The following is a 21501-nucleotide window of genomic DNA, read 5'->3' as shown; positions in this document are numbered from 1 at the left end:
AATGCTTTATGTGTAATACAAAATGTACTTTCATAGTTTTCATTACTTACATGTAATACGATCGGGTCTAGAGTCGAGGACAACAAAATGAAAACCTTCTTAAAATGTCTAAAAGACCTGAAGAGTATACTAATCAAAACAAATTTAATTGATCATTCAAATGAATGTCCACTGTAATTAAATTTGTAAAGAGCTCAATTTCAGATTAAATGATTATATCTTGGGTTGTATATAATCCTGAATTTTATATTCATTATCGGGAAATTAATTAATTACCTAGGAAAATTGTCTATGAAAATATTTGTTTATATTTTAAATACATTGTATCAAAGATTATAATCGTATCTCTTATTAGGCAGATAATTGTAATTTATTACACGTATTGAAATCTGAACAGTATACCGTTACTACTATATCTTGCCTTTGGCAAGACGACTGATTCCTCAGTTGGAGCTACTATAAATACATATGTTTCATTTGTTAAAATTATAAAACTATATATCAAATGGAATTTCTTATTGTACAACTACAAAAGTCTTCATACAATTTACTTCCAATGTAAGTATACCTACGCCAAAGCTTTCGTGAGAGTAGGATGATGCATATTTAAAATAAAACAGATTTTATTTATTTTATCGAATATTCGAATATATTCGAATACTTTCATTGAATATTCGAATATGAATTATTGACATTCCTAGTAGGTAGGCGTAGGAAACCTAGTTAAAGATACATGTAGTATCACTAGTTTATTGCTTCTGGTTATATCTTCATAACCACATTGCATCCAAAGTAACTTCTAAGCTATTTCTTGTTTTCTTCCTTGGTTGTCATTGAGATGCAGAGGTTGGGGTGGGAAAAGCGATGGAACTCAAGTGTTAATTCATAGTTTTCTAAAGTATGCATATCAATATGATATTTCTGTAAAATTTATTGTCTTGGGTATCTTTAATTTCCTTCTTTCTGGACTAGTTTTATGAACTCTTCACTTTGTATAAAAGAAACGTTATTACAATGACTGTATGTCCCATTCGAGATTTTTTCACTCATATAGGGACGTCACCATTTACCGGTGAAAGGCTTCAAATTCAGACCTATAATCGGCACGCAGGGCCATTTAACAGTGAGGGTTCTTTTTTCGTGCCAACGCCATGCATACCACAGGACCTCGGTTTTTAATGTCTCATTCGAAAGATTCCTGACTTTCACTTCTTCGAAGGAACAGTCACTACCTATGTTTATGTTTTAAAAGCAAAAACCCTAATTACTAGGCTACCGTGAACGGTTTTGTAATTACATTGAATAAATAAAACGTTGACATATGTTTAATTCTTTGTCTACAATAATTTTCCTTTCTGTTTGACCAATATTGTATGGAATGTTGTTATCCAGAATTTGCTAACAACAGGGACCGTTTTGTTTAAATGGATATAAATTTAAGTAAGAAAAAACATCTTCCTAAGTACAAAAAAATCTCCGCATGTGGTATATTTTCAAATTTGTGCAATTCATAACCACTGGTATTAATGCCTGGTAACCAAGAGGCTCAAAAGGGAATACATGGGTTTTTTTTATAAAACTTCTGAAAAACATCAAAGCTTCAATCTGTCATACAGATATAAAACAACATCACACTATTATTTACTTTGAAACAATGACCTTTTGTTAGATTCTTAACTAGACAAGATGTGTTTGGGAAACACTGAAGCCCCCGTATGGCAACTTGTAGCAAAGGTTAAACTTTCTCAAATGCAAATCATATAAATTGATACCCAAAGTAAGGTCTTGTCTCGAGGAATATACCTGTGAAATATGAAAGCCCTAGCAGGAACCATTTAATAGATAGTTTTTCAAAAGTAAGTCAAACATTAAGGTCAAGATCAAATGGTCAAAATTAATGGTGACCAAGGAAAGGCCTTCTCACAAGAAATACACATGTGAAATACGAAAAGCCGTAGCACCAATCCTTCAAAAGTTATGGCCAAGGTTAAAGTTTTTCAAAAGTAGGTTAAACCCCAAGATCAAGATTAATGGATTACAATTGTTGGTATCCAAAGGAAGGTCTTGTCAAGAAATAGATATTTCAAATATGAAAGCCCTAGCACCAACTGCTGAAAAGTTATGTCCAAGGTTAAGGTTTTCCAAAAGTAGGTCAAACTCCAAGATCAAGGTCAAAGGGTCAAAGTTGTTGAAATCCAAAGGAAAGTCTTGTCACAAGGATTAAATATGTGAAGAATGAAAGCCATAGCACCAACCGTTCAAAAGTTATGGCCAAGGTTTTCCAAAAGTAGGTCACACTCCAAGGTCAAGGTCAAAGGGTCAAAATTGTTGGTATCCAAAGGAAGGTCTTGTCACAAGGATTACACAAGTGAAGTGTGAAGCATGAAAGCCATAGCTCTAACCAATCAAAAGTTATGGGCAATGTTAAAGTTTTTGCGGACAAACAGACAGATAGACGGACGGACAGGGCAAAAACTATATACCCCCGAATGCCCCCCCCCCCCTCAAGGGCATAAAAAACAAGATTTGTTTGTGGAACACTGATGCCCCCGTATGGAAGCTCCTGGCAAATGTTTAAAGTTTCTCAAATGCAAGTCAAATTCTAAGGTCAAAGTAAAGAGATAAAAATGCTTGTATCCAAGGAAAGGTCTTGTCTCAAGGAATATATATCTGTGAAATATGAAAGCCCTAGTACCAACCATTGAAAATTTATGGCGAAAGTTCAAGTTTTTCAAATGTAGGTCAAAGGTCAAGATCAAAATCAATGGTGTCCAGGGGACGCCTTGTCAGAAGAAATATACATGCGAAAAATGAAAGCCCTAGCACTAACCATTCAAAAATTATGGCCAAGGTTAAAGTTTTTCGAAAGTAGGTCAAACTCCAAGAACAAAAGATCAAAATACAAAAGGGAAGGTTTTGTCACAAGAAATGAACATGTAATATGAAAGCCCTAGCACAAACCGTTCAAAAGTTATGGCAAAGGTTAAAGTTTATTTAAAATTATGTGAAACTCTGTCTTATGTGAAAGGTCAAAGTCGCAAGGTCAAAAATATTTGTACCAAAGGAAAAAATGTGAAGTATGATAGCCCTATCACCAATCGATGATAAAACATTATGGCCAAAATTAAAGTTTGAGAAAATTTTGCAAAAATTGGTCAAACTCCAAGGCCAATAGGTCAAATATCTTGGTACCCACAGAATGGTCTTGTCAAAAGGAATATACATGTGAAATATGAAAGCCGTAGATGTAACCAATCAAAAGTTATCGGCAAGGTTAAAGTTTTTGAGGACAAAATCTGTATGCCCCTGAATCTTCGATTTCTTATAAAAGTTTCTTTACCTATAGCTGGTCTTCTGAATGATTTACCTGAACTATTACAATCTGTTATCTTCTACTTCCGTCCGTTATGCATAGTCTTTTCATATGTTTGACTTCTTTTCCTGTGGTGTTGAGGTCATTTAAACGCCGCAAGAAACGACTTAAACTAGTGTTTGTTCAATCCTGCAACATTTAGAGAAATGAGGGCATATAGGGGTCCAACTTATACATTGTAACAGAAAAACCTTCTTCTCAAGAACGAATCAGAAAAAAAGAAAAAGTAAATGTACTTTTTGCTATCTAGCAGAATTAAAGATTGCGAAACTGTTGTTTATGGGAAAGAGTTGAGTGCACGGATTTACATAAATATATGGATTTCATGTAAACAAACGGCCTATGGGCCACAGAGTCGGCTTTGCCCTGTTGTTTTACGGAAAAACGATATTTAAAAGATATTTTATTTTAATTGTAATGATTTTTTTAACCCCACATTGGCCACATCTTAGATTCAAAGAGTCATACATGTAACTCTATCGAACTAGAATTCAAACAACTATGACTAGCAACACCTTGCTGTTCTGGAGTTCTTTTTTTATATAAATTTTTATTCTTAATATATACGTGCACAATGTAAAATTTGATACCCGATTTAAGCGCCTACCTAACCCAAGGGTTTAAAATTATTGGGGGGGGGGGGGAGCTTGGTTCCACAGTCCACATAACTTAGGAATGTTTGAATGTTAATATGAATTCGTGTGACAGTGCTACCTTTTGAGGGTTTTTTTTTTTTAAAAGTTTCCTAATATATGCTCATAAGACTTTAAATGCGTATTTTAGTCGCACCCAAACCCTAGGGACCACGATTTGAAGGAATATGAATCTGCTCAAGATATGAATGATTTCATTTTAATTTTACTAATCGTGATCTGTATACCTATATATTCCCATGTACCATCCCTACCTTACGGGGGTTATGATCTAAATAAATGTGAATCTGCACTACTTAATGATTGCATAATAAAATGACCAATCATAGCCCTATTGTTCTTGAGAAAAATATTTTTTTGTATATTCCCAATGCATGTAAAATTCTGATCCCCTTTTATGGCTCAAACCTACTTCCATGACCTTCATTTGAAAAACTTTAAGGTAATACATCTGAGGATGCTAGCATATTTATATGGCTTATCAGGGCCATGCTGTTCTTAAAAAGATTTTCAACGATTTTTCCTATAGACTAGTACTGCAATGTAAAAAAAAAAAAATTGATCCCCTGCTTTGACTTAATAGTACCCTAAGGGCCATAATTTTTAGAGTTCTTACTGAAGAAAGTTGCATAATACAATTACTTCCCGTAGCCCTTCTTAAAGATATTTTTTAAAAGAACAAGTTTTCCTGTAAGTATTCCCACGAAAAAAATTGATCCCTTATGGTGCCCCCTCCTATCACAATGATTTGAAAATATATTACATGAAGATCCTTGCATATTGATACAATTATATATGACCATGCTGCTCTTGAGAAGGAGATTTTTAAAGATTTTCCTGTATATTCCATTATAAAGTTCTGAAATTTTCCCTATATTCATGGTATTCCCATATAGAATTTTGATTCCCTGCACTGGCCCGACCCTACGTCCGGGCCATGAATTGATCAAACGACTATGCGCTACCTACGAACGCTTAAATAAGAAAGTGACTAATCAAAGCCCTGTTGGTCTTGAGTAATCTTTTAAATGATTTTCCCCTACATATACCCACGTGAAATTTTGATCTCGTATTATGACTCGGCCGTACTTAATAAGCCATAATTTTAAAAACAAAATTTGAATATGAATTACTTGAGGATGCTTGCATATTTATATGAATACCGTTAAACATGCTGTTCTTGAGAAAGTTTTCGATTGGTTGGAGCTATGGCTTTCATATTTCACATGTGTTTTCCTTTCTTTAGGTACCATCATATTTTTAGCTCACCTGAGCTGAAAGCTCAAGTGAGCTTTTCTGATCACATTTTGTCCGTCGTCCGTCTGTCTGTCCGTCTGTAAACTTTTCACATTTTTGACTTCTTCTCCAGAACCACTGGGCCAATTTCAACCAAACTTGCCATGAAGCATCCTTGGGAAAAGGGAATTCAAGTTTATTCAAATGGAGGGCCACGCCCTCTTTCAAGGGGAGATAATTAGGAATTAGTGAAAAAATAATGGCATCATTTAAAAATCTTCTTCTCAAGAACCACTGGGCCAGGAGAGATGAAACGTATGTGGAAACATTCTCAGGTAGTGTAGATTCAAGTTTGTTCAAATCATGACCCCCAGGGGTAGGGTGGGGCCACAATGGGGGATCAAAGTTTTACATAGAAATATATAGGAAAATATCTTTTAAAATCTTCTTCTTAAGAACAGCAAAGCCATGATTGGTCATATTTATATGGAAGCATCCTCAGGTAGTGTAGATTCAAGTTTGTTCAAATCATGACCCCCGGGAGTAGTATGGGGCCACAATGGGGGATCAAAGTTTTACATAGAAATTTATATAGGAAAATATCTTTAAAAGCCTTCTTAAGAACAGCAAAGCCATGATTGGTCATATTTATATGGAAGCATCCTCAGGTAGTGTAGATTCAAGTTTGTTCAAATCATTACCCCCAGGGGTAGGGTGGGGCCACAATGGGGGATCAAAGTTTTACATAGAAATATATAGGAAAATATCTTTAAAAATCTTCTTCTTAAGAACAGCAAAGCCATGATTGGTCATATTTATATGGAAGCATCCTCAGGTAGTGTAGATTCAAGTTTGTTCAAATCATGACCCCCAGGGGTAGGGTGGGGCCACAATGGGGGATCAAAGTTTTACATAGAAATATATAGGAAAATATCTTTAAAAATCTTCTTCTTAAGAACAGCAAAGCCATGATTGGTCATATTTATATGGAAGCATCCTCAGGTAGTGTAGATTCAAGTTTGTTCAAGTCATGACATCCCCCCCCCCGGGATAGGATAGGGTCAGAATGGGGGATCAAAGTTTACAGAGGATTATGTAGCAAGAAAATCTTTTTCTCAAGAACAGAAAAGCCGTGATTAGTCAAATTAATATGGAGGCATCCTTGGGAGTGTAGAATGAAATTTGTTCAAATGAGGGCCCCTGGAGGTAGGGTGGGGCCACAATGGGGGATCAAAGTTTTACAAATGAATATATGGGGAAAAAATCTGCAGCTCAAGAACAGCAAAGCCATTTGTTATAGTGATATGAAAGCATCATTAGGTAGTTTAAGATTCACCCCCCCCCCCCGGAAAAATTTCCATTCCTGAACTGATTTTTGCTTTTCTTCCTAACCAATGTGCTCAGGTGAGCGATGTGGCCCATGGGCCTCTTGTAACACTTGGCCTTGACCTTGGAGTTTGACCCAGTTTTACAAAATTTTACCCAACTTTAACCTTGGCCATAACTTTTGAACGGTTGGTGTGAGGGCTTTCATACTTCACACGTGTACCCCTTGTAACAAGACCTTTCTTTGGATACCAACAACTTTGACCCTTTGACCTTGGCCTAAGAGTTTGACCTACTTTTGGAAAATTGAATCCTTGGCCCTAACTTTTGAACTGTTGGTGCTAGGGCTTTCATACTTCACATATGTAATCCTTGTGACAAGACCTTCCTTTGGATGCCAACAACATTGACCCTTTGACCTTGGAGTTGGTCATACATTTTGAAAACTTTAACCTTGGCCATAGCTTTTGAACTGTTGGTACTAGGGCTTTCATTCGTCACATGTGCACAGGTAATCCTTGAGACAAGACCTTCCTCTAGATACCAACAATTGTAGCCCATTGACCTTGATCTTGGAGTTTGATCTACTTTTGAAAAACTTGATCCTTGGTCATAACTTTTGAACAGTTTATGCTAGGGCTTTCATACTTCACTTATGTAATCCTTGTGACAAGACCTTTCTTTGGATACCAACAATTTTTACCCTTTGACCTTGACCTTAGAGTTTGACCTACTTTGGAAATATGACCAATCATGGCCATATCTTTTGAATGGTTGCTGCTAGGGCTTTCATATTTCACAGGTATATTCTTCGGGACAAAACCTTACTTTGGGTTCCAACATATTTGATTTGCATTTGAGAAAGTTTAACCTACGCTATAAGTTGCCATAAGGGGCATCAGTGTTTCACAAACACATCTCCTTTTTTTACCTTGTCTTTATTATTTTTTCTTGGAAGAGGCCATGGCGCTTCGTTTGAACAACTTGAATTTCATTATTTAGAACAGGTTTACATCAGCGTACAACGTCAAACAACTATTGCAACTACTATTGCAAAATTTTGTAAAGAATTTGTTGAATTTATATACAATTTTTTTTTCATATTGTATAGAATCAACTTCATTCCAACAATGGGTACATGTAATGGAGAAATTCTACAGACAGATCCCAAGTTTTACAAATACATGTACATGTGAATGAATATGAAAAAATCTTATTCACAAAGTTTCAAGACCTTAAATTGTCAATTGTGAATGAATCAAAAAAAAATTTATTCACAAAGTTTCAGTACCTTAAATTGTCAATTTTGAATAAATATTAAAAATCTTATTCACAAAGTTTCAAGACCCTAAATTGTCAATTGTGAGTGAATAAGAAAAATCTTATTCACAAAGTTTCAGAAAGTTTCAGGTCGCCCTTGTGGCGCAGTGGTTAGAGCGTCTGCTCTAGAGTCGCGGAGTAAGGAGTTGATCCTTACGTCGCGGGTTCGAATCCCACTGTGGGACGTGGAGACCGGTCCTTCGGATGAGACCGTATAAACCGAGGTCCCATGTCGCAGTAGGTGCTGGCACGAAAAAGATCCCTCACTGCTCAATGGCCGTAAGTGCCGAGTATAGGACAAAATTTGCAGCTCTCCACCGGCAAGTGGTGGCGTCTCCATATGAGTGAAAAATTCTCGAGAGGGACGTTAAACAACATACAAACAAACAAACAAACAAACAATCAGAAAGTTTCAGGACCTTAAATTGTCAATTGTGATATAAAAACAAATAATTTATTGCCATTCAAAGGCCTCGAGAGGCATACAACAATGAAACATGTAAAATAAATACGTATAGATTTGTATATAAATTATGAATGAATAGGAAAAAATCTTATTAACAAAGTTTCAGGACCTTTAATTGTCAATTATGCATCCAAGTATGCTCATGCACATGTAGTACAGTGCGAAGTTTATTCCGAAGTCTATTCTAACTGGCGTAGTGATGGAAACACGAAAGAGATTCAGATACGTACATACATGTATAATTGAATATATAAGAAAATCTCTCACAGAAACGGGGCTTCATGTTGTAAATTAAAAAATTATTGGTAATGAATATAATTATATATATATTAATAATGAAAACTTGGTTCTTATTGCACAAAGGAAAGACCTGGCAATTTAGGTCTAATCTTCGAATAATTAGCAACATTGTAAATTCTTCAAAAACTTGCTATTTTTAGTGCAAAAAGGTGATAATGACGAGAAAAGTCCAATTCCTACATCTTACTTCCGCACACATCCAACTAAGATGAAAAATAAATTCTTTTTGTTAATTTTTGTTCGTTGATTTGACAAATATTTTAGTCTCCTTCCTGAATGTAACATAGTTGGACGAGAGTCAAATAAATCATGACGGTCCTCTTTGTGAACACTTCATTTATTATGCAAATAAGAGAGAGCCTCGTTACCGGACCAGTGAACTATTTTTGGTGTCTTTGTTAGACATTTACGACATCAACGAAAATGCATTGTTTTTGGTGTGTTTATTTATGTATAAAATTTAAATAAGACAATAAACCCAGCCATATGTTAAAAGTGCGAATCTGTCAGAAAAAAGGTCGCAAACATTTTTAAAGCGGTTAAACGTGATAATTACTTGCCTTTCAAAAGCATATGAATAAACAAAGCCCTTAGGCGAAGTGTAGAATAATTTACAGAACATATATATACCAGCATCTGTCATAATGATAGATATAAGATGCTTTGCATTATTCCGCTGCAGCAGTGTCTGTAATGATGACGGATGGTTTAAAACACATTTGATGGTCTCCATTAGGAGTCTAACAATTACAGGATGCACCTTTAGCTCGGGAATTTACATAATATTTAACGTTAGGGATTTGGAAAACATTAAATATGTATCCTTATCAACTTAAATAAGTAATTTAAGTTCCTTTTGAGGGTGATAAACTGAACAATAGTTCAGTGAGACGTAGATACATTATATCAAATGACGTGTACATGTAAACTCATTTACATGTAACTGTAAAATAATATCTATTTTTGCACAGTGATTGCAAGAAATAAATATAAAACTATTTTCTTCTAAATTAAAGCTATTTTGAACCTACATTATGTAAACTTCTTTCAGTCTCCCTTAGCGTCACAGATCAATATATTAATCAGTTTCCGCCAGTAAAATGCATGAGTGGATTCAAGCTGATTCCGATTAAAAACCTTGTAGAGGCCCCATCCTTACTTTGCTGTAACCCTGATTTGTACAAAATATCTTGAAGCTGTCACAATTTTTGCCTTTTCTACATGTAGCTTAGTTTGTTTGTTTGTTTTTTTTTTTTGGAGGGAAAATGGAAATGCCAATTAGATATAATCATTTGAAAAAGAAACTCCCATTGATTATACAGTTAAACATACCCACTCTAGGCATGAGCTCTGCGCTACCACATTTCACAGATTTGTAGGGATAACAGTTTGCTACCACCATGCATAACGTTTGACTGCAAAATGTCTAAGATTTTCAAAAGTGCAATGTATCACATTTTCTACACATGAGACCGTTATCTTATACATGTATATATTGTTTTCTGATTATATTAATATTTAACCGATGGGACATGATATTCAAAACATTGGTAGAGGACTAGCTGCTAAATATCAGCATACACATGCACGGTTTGTTTGCTAATTGTGTAAGAGTAAAGAAGATTTTCAAAATGTATAATGTTGTTTCAATATATGTAATAGCAACTCAGCACAATCCGGAGCATGAACGCTTGACCCATGAAGGAGATGTGCGAACAAGGCATGCAGAATGCTTATAGCTTAAGATGTATAAAAATCATATTCAATATGTGAATTTAGTACAAATATAATTTCTGCTAGAACTTTCAGTAAGGCGTGATATTCTCGGCTATACATAATTAGCGTCTCTCAAATAGTGACCTAGACTCTCATTGGTTGTCAGATTAGCTCATCAATACTGAAATTTACACAGCTTTTCATTCACGGGTGAAATACACATGGAATAAAAATAGTCCAGACTTCAACGAGTGACGCAAGGAACCAATTACAATGTACATCGTTTCTTACAGTAAAGAGGTGTGGCTTATGTCATCTCATTGTTAACAACAATCGAAAATTGCTAATGTTATTAATTTCTTAACCAATGAGAATCTAGGTCACCATTTTTGTATCGCCGAGATTGTCACGCCTTACTGAAAGTTCAAGCAGAAATGATATTTGTACTAGTATTTAGAGTAAAGTTCTCATTATTGAAATTTATGAAATTATGATAAACAAAACTTTTCTGAGGAAAATTTTCTCGGCAAAAAATTCTCTGTTATTAAAAATTAATGTGGTACTCGCGGGGTTCGAACCCTAGCAATAAAAATCCTGAATATCATTTTCCTTTAAGACGAACACGCTAACAACTACTCTACACAACTCTTGATGAATAGCTGCATTTAAATCATGTTTGTGATATGACCCTTGACTAAATGGACTTAACGTAGGTCGCGGGTTTGCTGACGTCGTTAAAACTGGGTACGCAATTTATATGATTTGGGCGACTTTCTTGTGCACATTTGATTATGACGTCACAATGAAAGAGAAATCTGCGATGATTTTCTTCAGTATATCATTATTTAGCTATAACTTTTCTTGGAATTGGTAGTTTAGTGTTATATTATTTAAGCAACAACTTATCACAAATAATGAAGGCTTTTTACGATTTGTATAGTCGATACAATACTTAAATAAAACTTTTGTTGGTATTGGTAATTTAGTGAAGAAGGCTTATTCGAATGATCGACACTGGAAATATAAAAAAAAAAAGTTTAATTATTTGTTATCAATCGCATCTTCTCGGGCCTTTCCTGCAAACTAGGAAAAACAAGTGGTTGTTTTTTCGGCTTGTCGGAAAGGCCCGAGAAATTGCGATTGATTTGTTCTCACTTGGTATCGCGAAACGATATGGACACAAGGTTCAACTGACCTTTTTTCCTTTGATCGTATTTGAATTATCAGTTTTGTTTTATTAAGAAAGAAGCCATTATTAAAAAAATCGCAAATACACCTGTTACATCAAAAGATTAAATTTTACTTTTAAACAGGATATTTTTTAAAATATATAGATGTACAAGTTTATCATAAATTAAACACTGCTAAGGTACGATGAAACATTAAGACAATTTTTTAGCAGCACTGACTTCCTGTTAGGGGACAACTATTTGACTCTGAGGGAGAGGAGGAGGGGGTGGCAAATTTTACCGAGTCAGATTGTTTATTTTCATGTCGATGAAGGACAGATTATTTATTTCCAAAGAAACAAGGACAGATTATTTATTTCTTCTTCACTGAAAAAAAGTCTGACGAGCATAAAAAAAAAAAAGAAAAGAAAAGAGCACATCAAAGTTGAAAACTCCCGGGGGGGGGTGGGGGGGGGTGGTGCTAGAACTAGTCTTGGACAAATTATTGATTTTCTTGCCCAGTCGAAGACAGATTATTTATTTTCAACATTTTCGAGGACAGATTATTTATTACCAAAATCTGTAAACCCCCCTCCCCCCCCCCCCCCAATGAAATGATCTTCCCCTAAGCAACAGCTTGCAATGCTGTTACCTACATAGTTTATTCGCTACTTTGCTTTCCATGTCCAACAAATAGAATTAATGTTCTAAAAAAACATGGCTGTTGATTACGTCAGATAAACTTAATTTTTAAATCCTCGTCCCATTTTCCCCTCTGAAAATGTGGTATGTAAAAATAAATATTTTGTTTAAATATATACTGAAAATATATTGTACTTAGCCGGGACGATATTTGGCAGAAATTCGTAGATTTGAGAGAGCGCCTTGCTGAATGGTCTAAATAAAAACATTTTATATACTTGAATTAAAGGATACCGTTTTCCGCCAGCACGCTTGAAAAGAAAAATATACAGCCAAATGTAAGAATACATCTAATCAACGAAAAAAAGCAAAACAAAACAAAGAGAAAAGAAACGGTAAGAAAACAACACATAAAGAAAGTAAATTGGAAGAAATAAAGGATTGATTGTTGTTTTACGTCCCTTGCGAGAATTTTCACTAATATAAGACGTACAAAAAACCTAATCTGATGAGAAACATATCTAATAATCATTTCATTGATATTAAATTATTATGATACGATTCACGGGCCACTTGAAAGCAGATAGACGTGAATTTATTTTTTATAAAAATTATTTTAGCTCATATTTCTGCACTGAATACCGGATAGATATTCACGACGTCAAGCATGACGTCGCGATATTTTATGGCGTCGTTCTAAAAAATGTTACATTTTGCGATATAAAAGCAAATGTCCACATTTAAATTACGCGAAAACTAACCCGAAGACATATTAATTTTTTCACATTGATTTATTTCAAATCAATTCTTTGTTAAAATACCAAAGGGAAAACAATTTCGTCTGCACCATTTAAAAGTTATTGATATTTTTTGAAACAAAATCTTGCCTCAAAACGAGCCGAAAACGACGTTTTTCTTATATAATTCAATAGAATAACGTCGAAAATGTAACGACAACAATGGCATGTTTGGGATTTAATTACACAAAAACGATGCAGACGAATTTTATAAAAATTTCAGAGAATATAAAACCAAGGTAGAGGATTCATATAACTAATTTTCATGGTATGTTTTCGGACACTTTTAAATGGCCTGCAAACTCGCGACCTACGTTAAGTATTTCTCGGAAAGATACGAATGTTGTGTCATAAAAGTGTATTTTTAAGGTATAGTGGGTCTTTGCTCCATATTTTTGTTAACCAAAAATCGTTCATTTTTACGCAAAGTTTATACGCAAGAGATAAACTTTCAAAAAAAAAAAATGGAGCGAAAAATTATATCGAAAAATTGTGTTATAGTATGAGAGAATGATCCTTTTTGCCCTCTTTAGTGCGTGTATGCTATTTCATAGGCAAATAATTTCAATCTGTGTGAGATTTTTGCAAATTGTGGAGATTTTTCATAAAGTATACTTTAATGTTAGATGAAATATCGAAGAAAATTTTGTTTTAACTGAGATTAATTTTCACCTTCATGTTTGTCGCACTAAAGGCATTTCGCTCGCCTTGTTCGCCCATCTTCATTTACAGTTATAGTAGAGGATATAATTATGGAAACATTTTGCCCGCTTAATGTCCAGGTGAAAAGATCTTCAAATTTTACAATTTTGGTAAAGTTTTATGTAATCATTGTAATCAAGCAAAGTTTGCCCACGAGCCATTCATTATTTTCAAAGGTGGACTGTTTTTTTCAATATATCGACTAACTTTTGGGCAATACATAAAAATTTACAGAGTATTCATGCAAACAGTTTTACAGCTAGATGTCAAGAGCGGAGAAGAATTTTGAAAATTGCCTAAATGTTAAGGATTTTGGTCTACTCCTCATGCAGAATCACAATTTTTGTTCTTAATGTCAGTAAATGCTATATAACAATATTGTGGAAATTTGGTTTATTTATTGCAGGAAAGAAGCCAATCAGAGCACGACGGGCAAAAACAAATTAAAAACTAGATGTGTCGTAACGCCACGAATGCCCCCGCAGGCAGCCAAAATTTCAAACTGCAACTTGTAAATTGCACATTTGTAGCCGCGATAATGATAAGAAATTTTGAATTTTTAAATCTTTTTCCAAGTTCAAGGGGGATAACTGTCAATCATCGGACCAGGACCAAATTCGAAGTTGACCTGTATTTTCTGGTAAAATACCTGCATATGCAATTCCAACCTTATACATACATCCCTACAAAAATAAGAGAGCGGAAACAGAAAATTTCTTATTTCTACGTTCAAGAGGGATAACTCTGTCAAAAATCATCGGACCACGAACAAATTCGAACTTGACCTGCGTATTTCCTATGACGTATCCATATGTCAAATTTGAGTTGAATGTATGCAAATGTTGCCGAGATAACGAAAGGAAAGTCAATGATGACGGAATGACGGAACAGGGTAACTCTATACGCCCCGCCCATTTTATGGCCGAGGCATAATCAGGTATCAAGTTAAAGTGCACATTGCAAACAGGGGAATATAACAGAATAGAAACTAGCGCATGGCCTGGTTCCATCGAAGATAATACATCACAAGAGCTAAACCCCGTCAAACATGTACTGACATAAAGAACAACTGTTTGTTTAGATAACATAATCATTATTAAATGTGCATTTCTCGAGATGCACTTTTAAATGCATTTATCATCCCTATTTTATAGGTCTACTTCGTGTTGAAACAGTCAAAGAAGTTGGTAGGATGTGATTTAAAAAGACAAGAGGTCCATAGGCCACATCGCGAACCTGAGCACGTTAGCTAGGAAAAAGCGGAAATCAATTCAGTATTGAAGAGTTTACATTTACACTACCTCAGGACGCTTCCATATCAATATTACTAATCATGGCTTTGCTGTTCTTGAGCAGAAGAATTTTAAAGATTTTTTCCCCTATGTAAAACTCTGATCGCTCAATGTGGCCCCACCTCTACCCAGCCTAAATTTGAACAAATTGAATCTACATTACCTGAGGATGCTTCTATAATAATATGACTAATCAAGGCTTTGCTGTTCTTGAGCAGAAGATTTTTTAAAGATGATTCCTATATATTCCTATGTAAAACTTTGACCCTCTGTTGTGCCCCAACCCCTTGGGGAATACTTTGAACAAACTTGATTCTACAATACCTAAGATTGCTTCTGTATAAATATGATTAATAATGGCTTAGTTGTTCTTGAGAAGAAGATTTTTAAAGATATTTCCAATGAAACGTGTATGATCAGATTCTTACAAGGGATATATAGGTTTTCGTTTTTCTCTGTCTGAGTTAATGATTAGAATGATTACTAAGACTGCTCTGTCTAAGGGAAAATCACACAGTACTAATTTTTATGCCCCCGTATCGAAGATTCGGGGGTATATAGTTTTTGCCCTGTCCGTCCGTCTGTCTGTCTGTTTGTCTGTCCGCAAAAACTTTGACCTTGCCCATAACTTTTGATTGGTTGGAGCTATGGTTTTCATATTTCACATGTGTATTTCTTGTGCCAGGGCCTTTCTTTGGATACCAACAACTTTGACCTTTTAACCTTGACCTTGGAGTTTGCTCCAGTTTTGGAAAACTTTAACCTTGACCACAACTTTTGAACGGTTGGTGTTAGGGCTTTCATTTTTTCACATATGTAATCCTTGTGACAAGGCCTTCCTTTGGATACCAACAACTTTGACCCTTTGACCTTGACCTTTGAGTTTAATCTACTTTTGGAGGTGCTAGAGCTTTCATATTTCACATATGTAATTCTTGTGACAAGGCCTTCCTTTGGATAACAACAGCTTTGACCCTTTGACCTTGACTTAATAGTTTGACCTATTTTTTGGAAAACTTTAACCTTGGCCATAACTTTTGAAAGGTTGGTGCTAGAGCTTTCATACTTCACATATGTAATCCTTGTGACAAGATCTCCCTTTGGATACCAACAATTGTAATCCGTAATCCATTGACCTTGACCTTGGAGTTTGACCTACTTTTAAAAAACTTTAACCTTGGTCATAACTTTTGAACGATTGGTGCTTCGGCTTTCATATTTCACCTGTGTATTTCTTGGGAGAAGGCCTTTCCTTTGGCACCATTAATTTTGAACATTTGACCTTGACCTTAATGTTTGACATACTTTTGGAAAAACTTTTAACCTTTTCCATATCTATTCAATGATTGCCGCGAGGACTTTCATATTTCACAGGTATATTCCTCGAGACAAGACCTTACTTTGGGTACCAACATATTTGATTTGCATTTGAGAAAGTTTAACCTTTGCTATAAGTTGCCATACAGGGGCTTCAGTGTTTCACAAACACATCTTGTTTCTTTTATCTAGAGACGGGGACCGGGTAATATATACTAATAGACTTGCACCGATAGACAAGAACCGGGTGTCTCAATCTTCATTAGATTTATTACACTTAGAACTTAACATCAATTTCCTAGGATACTTGCCTCTGGTGCTAATAACTTTTATACTTTTATTTTGCTCTTATCCTTGTCTTCTTTATTGCTGATTTAATTACCATTTTCTTCTCCTAGCTTCTGAATACCTTACTTTCCGTAAGCTTTGCCTTATACACCCTTTGGCTAGTCAATTCCAAGGGTTGTTAGGTCATTCCACTATTTAAAGTCTTCAATGCATTTTACGCAAATGTCCCTTAACATTTACACCTATATATTCCTATGTAAAACTTTGACCCACTTTGTGGCCCCGTCCTACCCCCGGGGGTCATGATTTGAACAAACTTGAATCTACACTATCTGAGGATACTTCTGTATTATTATGACTAATAATGACTTACATGTAGCTCTTCTTGAGAAGAAGGTTTTTAAAAGATATTTCCTCTATATTCCTAAGGTAAACTTTGATCCCCTGTTGTGGCCCTACTCCTAGATAGTTTGGAACAAATTTGAATCTACACTACTTGAGGATAATTCTTTAATAATATGACTAGTCATGATTTTGCTGTTCTCGAGAAGAAGATTTTTAAAGACATTTCCTACATCTTCCTATGTAAAACTTCGACCCCCTCTTGTGGCCCCGTCCTACCCCCGGGGTTATGATATGAACAAACTTGAATCTAGAGTATGTAATGAAGCTTTCACATAAGTTTCATCTTTTCTTACCCAGTGGTTCTTGAGAAGTCGAAAATATGAAAAGTTTACAGACAACAGACCGACGCCGGACACTCTTTGATCAGAAAAGCTCACTTGAGCCTTCAGCTCAGGTGAGCTACAAAATGGATATTTTAACAACCAAATAGGAAGCTTTTGATCGAACTACTGACAGGAAAGAATTTGTAAAATAAAACTTTGATTGGTGTATGTGATTTTGTAATGATTTTTTTGTCATGCAGTTAGTAAGCTACAAAGGAGGAGTAACTCTGCATTCCTTACTCAAATACATGTCAACTCCGTCATACTTGTATCAAGTAAGGAGAGGGGGGGGGGGCACTTCACTGATTTAAAGGGGACCGTCACTCTACTCAAATGTCTCAACAAGCAGATCGCTTTTTATGCTACGTGCGGAAAAGTTTTATTGATGTTACATTTTTGACACATTGTAATAAAAGTGCGTCCACTTTTCAGCACAAAATGCCAAAAATATGAAAAGGAAGGGCCGCGTGGAAAAAGAACTCGGAATAGGTAAGGGATCATATAAATCATACATTAAAGTTATCGTATGGTCGACTACGTCTTTTGTCGCTAGTAATAAACATGCAAAAATGATGTATCTCCTTTAAAAAATATTTCGCACCGTCACTTTTTATATAGAATTTGTGAGGTGTCAAGGTCATGGAGAAAAATTGTTTGTCTTACATGTTAAAGTAGGCAATGAGCGTAAAACAAATTTAAGGTGCTCTATTTCCTATTTTTATCCCCATCTGCCATTCAGGGAAACATTCTTTCAAGGAATCATAATGGCCTCTCTCAATAAAATTATCTCGTGTAGTCAAATAATTTCTCTTTAATATAAATAAGATTTGTCTTTTGTTTTGTTTGAAAATCCCTCCACCCACAAATCACCTTGAAATATATTTGGAACTTATATTCACTTGTGTTTATGTTAGTAAAATTCTGAACATCTTTTCCATGAGACATATATAGATAAACCAACGATAAAACCAGCTATATATAGTCTCGTGTACTCTAAATATATATGTATATCATAGATTAATATTACCTAGATATAAAATGATCTAAAAAATCACGCAAGCGTTCAGTACATAGGTCTGTATCAGTGTCATTGTGACACATATCAGGGATATTACATACACAAGCTGTTGTTTAATATAGAATATATTTCACGTTACTGTTTGGTATAGAATATATTTCACGTTACTTACAAAGTTTACTCCTTATCTATTTTAATAAAAACAACCGAACTTACGAAGCACCACTTCAAAACGCCACCGGTTTCTGATTTTGTTCGATAGCGGTTGTAATCATTTGAGGATGGGTGCACTTAATGTTGAGATGAGAATAGGGGCGCACGCACTTGCTTGTTTGACAGTAACAAAAATCTGACCAGCCATTTTCTCCAAACGAAAGCGTTTTTTTTTTCCAAAGTGAAGATCAAGATCAACAAGTAGTGATTCTATATTTCTAACCCCCACCCCCCACCCCCAAAATGCTACAAAACTGCCATATATTCTTTAAAAGGATCTATGTATACACCCTATGTAAAACAAATTTGTGTTCCCTTTAAACGCACAGTGTTAAACTATTTACAATTTCTAATTTTCTATAAATGTCTGTACTACTCTCCGAAAAATGCTTTTCTACTCCAAAGTGGTTTTGACAGGTGACAACTTATTTATATCTACTGAAAATTAACCCGCATCCCCATTCCATGACACTATCTCTCACTGAACAAATCTTCGAAAGTCAATTCATGTCCTTTTTTGTAATCTTAACAGAATAATATTATATTCATACACATACGTTTTTCAAACTGAAATAGTATGTCACACATCCTGTAAATGATGACCAATTGTAGCCTTATTACTGTAAAGCAGAATAACACAAGCGGATCGACAGCAGCCAATCAAAATAATGAAAAAGTTATTGATGACTCAAATATTCTGATTAGAAACTGAGTTTACTTCAAATCCTTCTTCCTCTCTCCCTCCCTAACAACAACAACAACAACAACAACAAAAATAAAATGAAAGAGAAAAGAAGTGTTTTAAGCAACTTTTTCAAAAGAACTTCGCCTATCTTCTTTAGTGGAGTTCGTTTTATGTCTTAAAATATGAAATTTCGGCCATTATTAACGTCTGTCCTGATTTAATAGATTAAGAAAATGATTGCAGACCATTATCGTAGAAGGCGAGGATTCTTGGCTTACTGATGTTATAGAGGAGAAAGGAGATGAAAGTGATGAAATCAGAACGCTTGCGGAACGCTACCTACGTCACGGAGACCATTTACGCAAATATTGAAAGTAGGACAAATTACATTTATCTTAGGCCCGCAGAAACCTTTTATATTTCCCCTGTATGATGATCTGCAGTTTTAGTTCAGAGCTTTTAATCTTTTTTTTTTCTCAATGAGAACATTTTCTTCTATTCACATTTTTTAAAAATTTGTAATCAAATAAGGAGCGAATCAGCGCAAATTTTTATAGTGCTGAGTTAATGTACTTGTCTCACGCAGATTCAATGAACGTCAATCGAGTTTATACTCAATTGATGTTGGATAAAATGTGTTCCTGACTGCCTGGGCACGTCGCCGACAACTGAACAGATGTGAATTCCTATAATCTTAATGAAAAAGTCATGAATTCTCATGCTACATATAAAAATGCTTGGGTTTTTTTTGCTTTGTATGTTTTTTTTTTTTTTTTTAATTTTGTTTTTATCAGTTTTTCTTGAATTTTAAAGTACTATAAAATAAAACAAAGCGGTAGCTTCTCTTTGGTGAAGTGTTTCAGGTCTATGTAGTAGATATAAAAAATAAGAGCATGAATGAAACGTTGTAATAGAAAGTGTTTATCCCTGCGTCATAGAGAGCGCCCCGCCCACCATGCTATAACTAGACTTCAGATTTCCCAGTCCCTCCATTTTAGCTTCCTTTTACCCGTTTATGGAACCAATGGCAATGTCAAGCTCACTGTAACAGGATAACACTCGGTTCATCGGAAGGTGAGTTCGCTTTAATACATTTTCTTTCAGCAAATCAACCTGACTTAAACTTAAATACGTATGATAAATATGAGCCGAAACGATTTATTATTTAAAAAGATAAATATCTTAAAAAATTAAACACACAATATAATACGAAAAAAGCTTAAATGGGGGGGGGGGGGAGTCAACAGAAGTAAGTGAAGATGAAATCTTATTGAAATTTGGGCATTAGATGTGCTGTTTTGATATTTTCAAGTGAATTAATAATTAATTGTTGAAATTTAATCTTTGCTCAATTATTTTGGTTTAAAAAGAAATGTTTTCCCCTCCCTATGAATAGATTCTACAGACAAAAGTAATTTCATTTTTATTCTGCGCTTGAAAAATACAGAAAAAAATCACGTTGAATGAATAACATTTAAAGTCAAGCGCAGATAATGATGTAAAATATAAACAGGTCAATTTATTCTCTATATATGTGAGGAACCAGGAATTTTGATAAAAGTGCATATAACCAAAATCCAGGAGAAAGTTGGTGTGTACACCTATATATACTGTTGAGTAATCACATTCACTCTGAATAATTGAATTTATTTCACTCGGATTTAAATAAGTGATTGAAAAAGAAATACAAACTGAATTTACTTGAGTGTCGTGAGGGGTTTGGGGGATAGAAACTCTTTTAACACTTCCATTTTAAAGTGCATGGAAATATATATATATTTTAAGTGATGAAAATGTATATTCAATTCAATGCTGTGGTCTCACACTGAGACCTGGCGATAGTCCGCGTGTCGTGACAACGAAGTTGTAGATTATGTATTCCGAATTACACACAACAATATTGCTGACTTTTGTTGATAATTAAGTTTAAGCAGGTAACCTTAAACGCCTGCTAAGTTATACATGGAACGTATGTCGACAATTACAAAATGTTTATAAACATGTCCTGCTTTTATCTTGTCAAACTGTCTTTCATCGATTTAAAAAATTGTTGAGAAGCTTTAAATTCTTCGTGTTCACAATTTGACAGATTACAAAGTGACTGTTGACATTCAAGGCTTTTATTTCTAGATAAATAGGTGTCAGATTACAGAATTTTAAAATTCTAACCGTTTTCAATAGAAAGTTTTCAACATGATAGTTTAAGAACACATGTAGTTCTTCTTCCTCAGTTAATGTTAGGGAGCTCTGTCGTACTTTT

General features: G+C 34.8%; 1 protein-coding gene across 2 annotated transcripts in view; it reads left to right on the top strand.

Annotated features, from left to right (window-relative positions):
- The window catches only part of LOC133193481 (cytochrome P450 3A28-like), a 39296-nt gene that overhangs the window by 9570 nt on the left and 8225 nt on the right, over positions 1-21501 (top strand). The window contains exon 1 of one of the 2 annotated variants that reach the window (XM_061329448.1): positions 20239-20315. The exons of the other annotated variant lie outside the window; for it this stretch is intronic. The gene's annotated coding sequence lies outside the window, so the exon portion shown is untranslated. Of the gene's footprint in view, positions 1-20238; positions 20316-21501 lie in introns of those variants that run through there. 2 annotated transcript variants of the gene reach the window in all.

Source organism: Saccostrea echinata, unplaced genomic scaffold (assembly GCF_033153115.1).
Source record: "Saccostrea echinata isolate AGI-Se365-2 ecotype Australia unplaced genomic scaffold, CSIRO_AGI_Sech_v1 ptg000027l, whole genome shotgun sequence".
Lineage (NCBI taxonomy): Eukaryota > Metazoa > Mollusca > Bivalvia > Ostreida > Ostreidae > Saccostrea > Saccostrea echinata.
The sequence above is the reverse complement of the archived record's forward strand: the minus strand, read 5'-3'. Positions and strand labels throughout refer to the sequence as shown.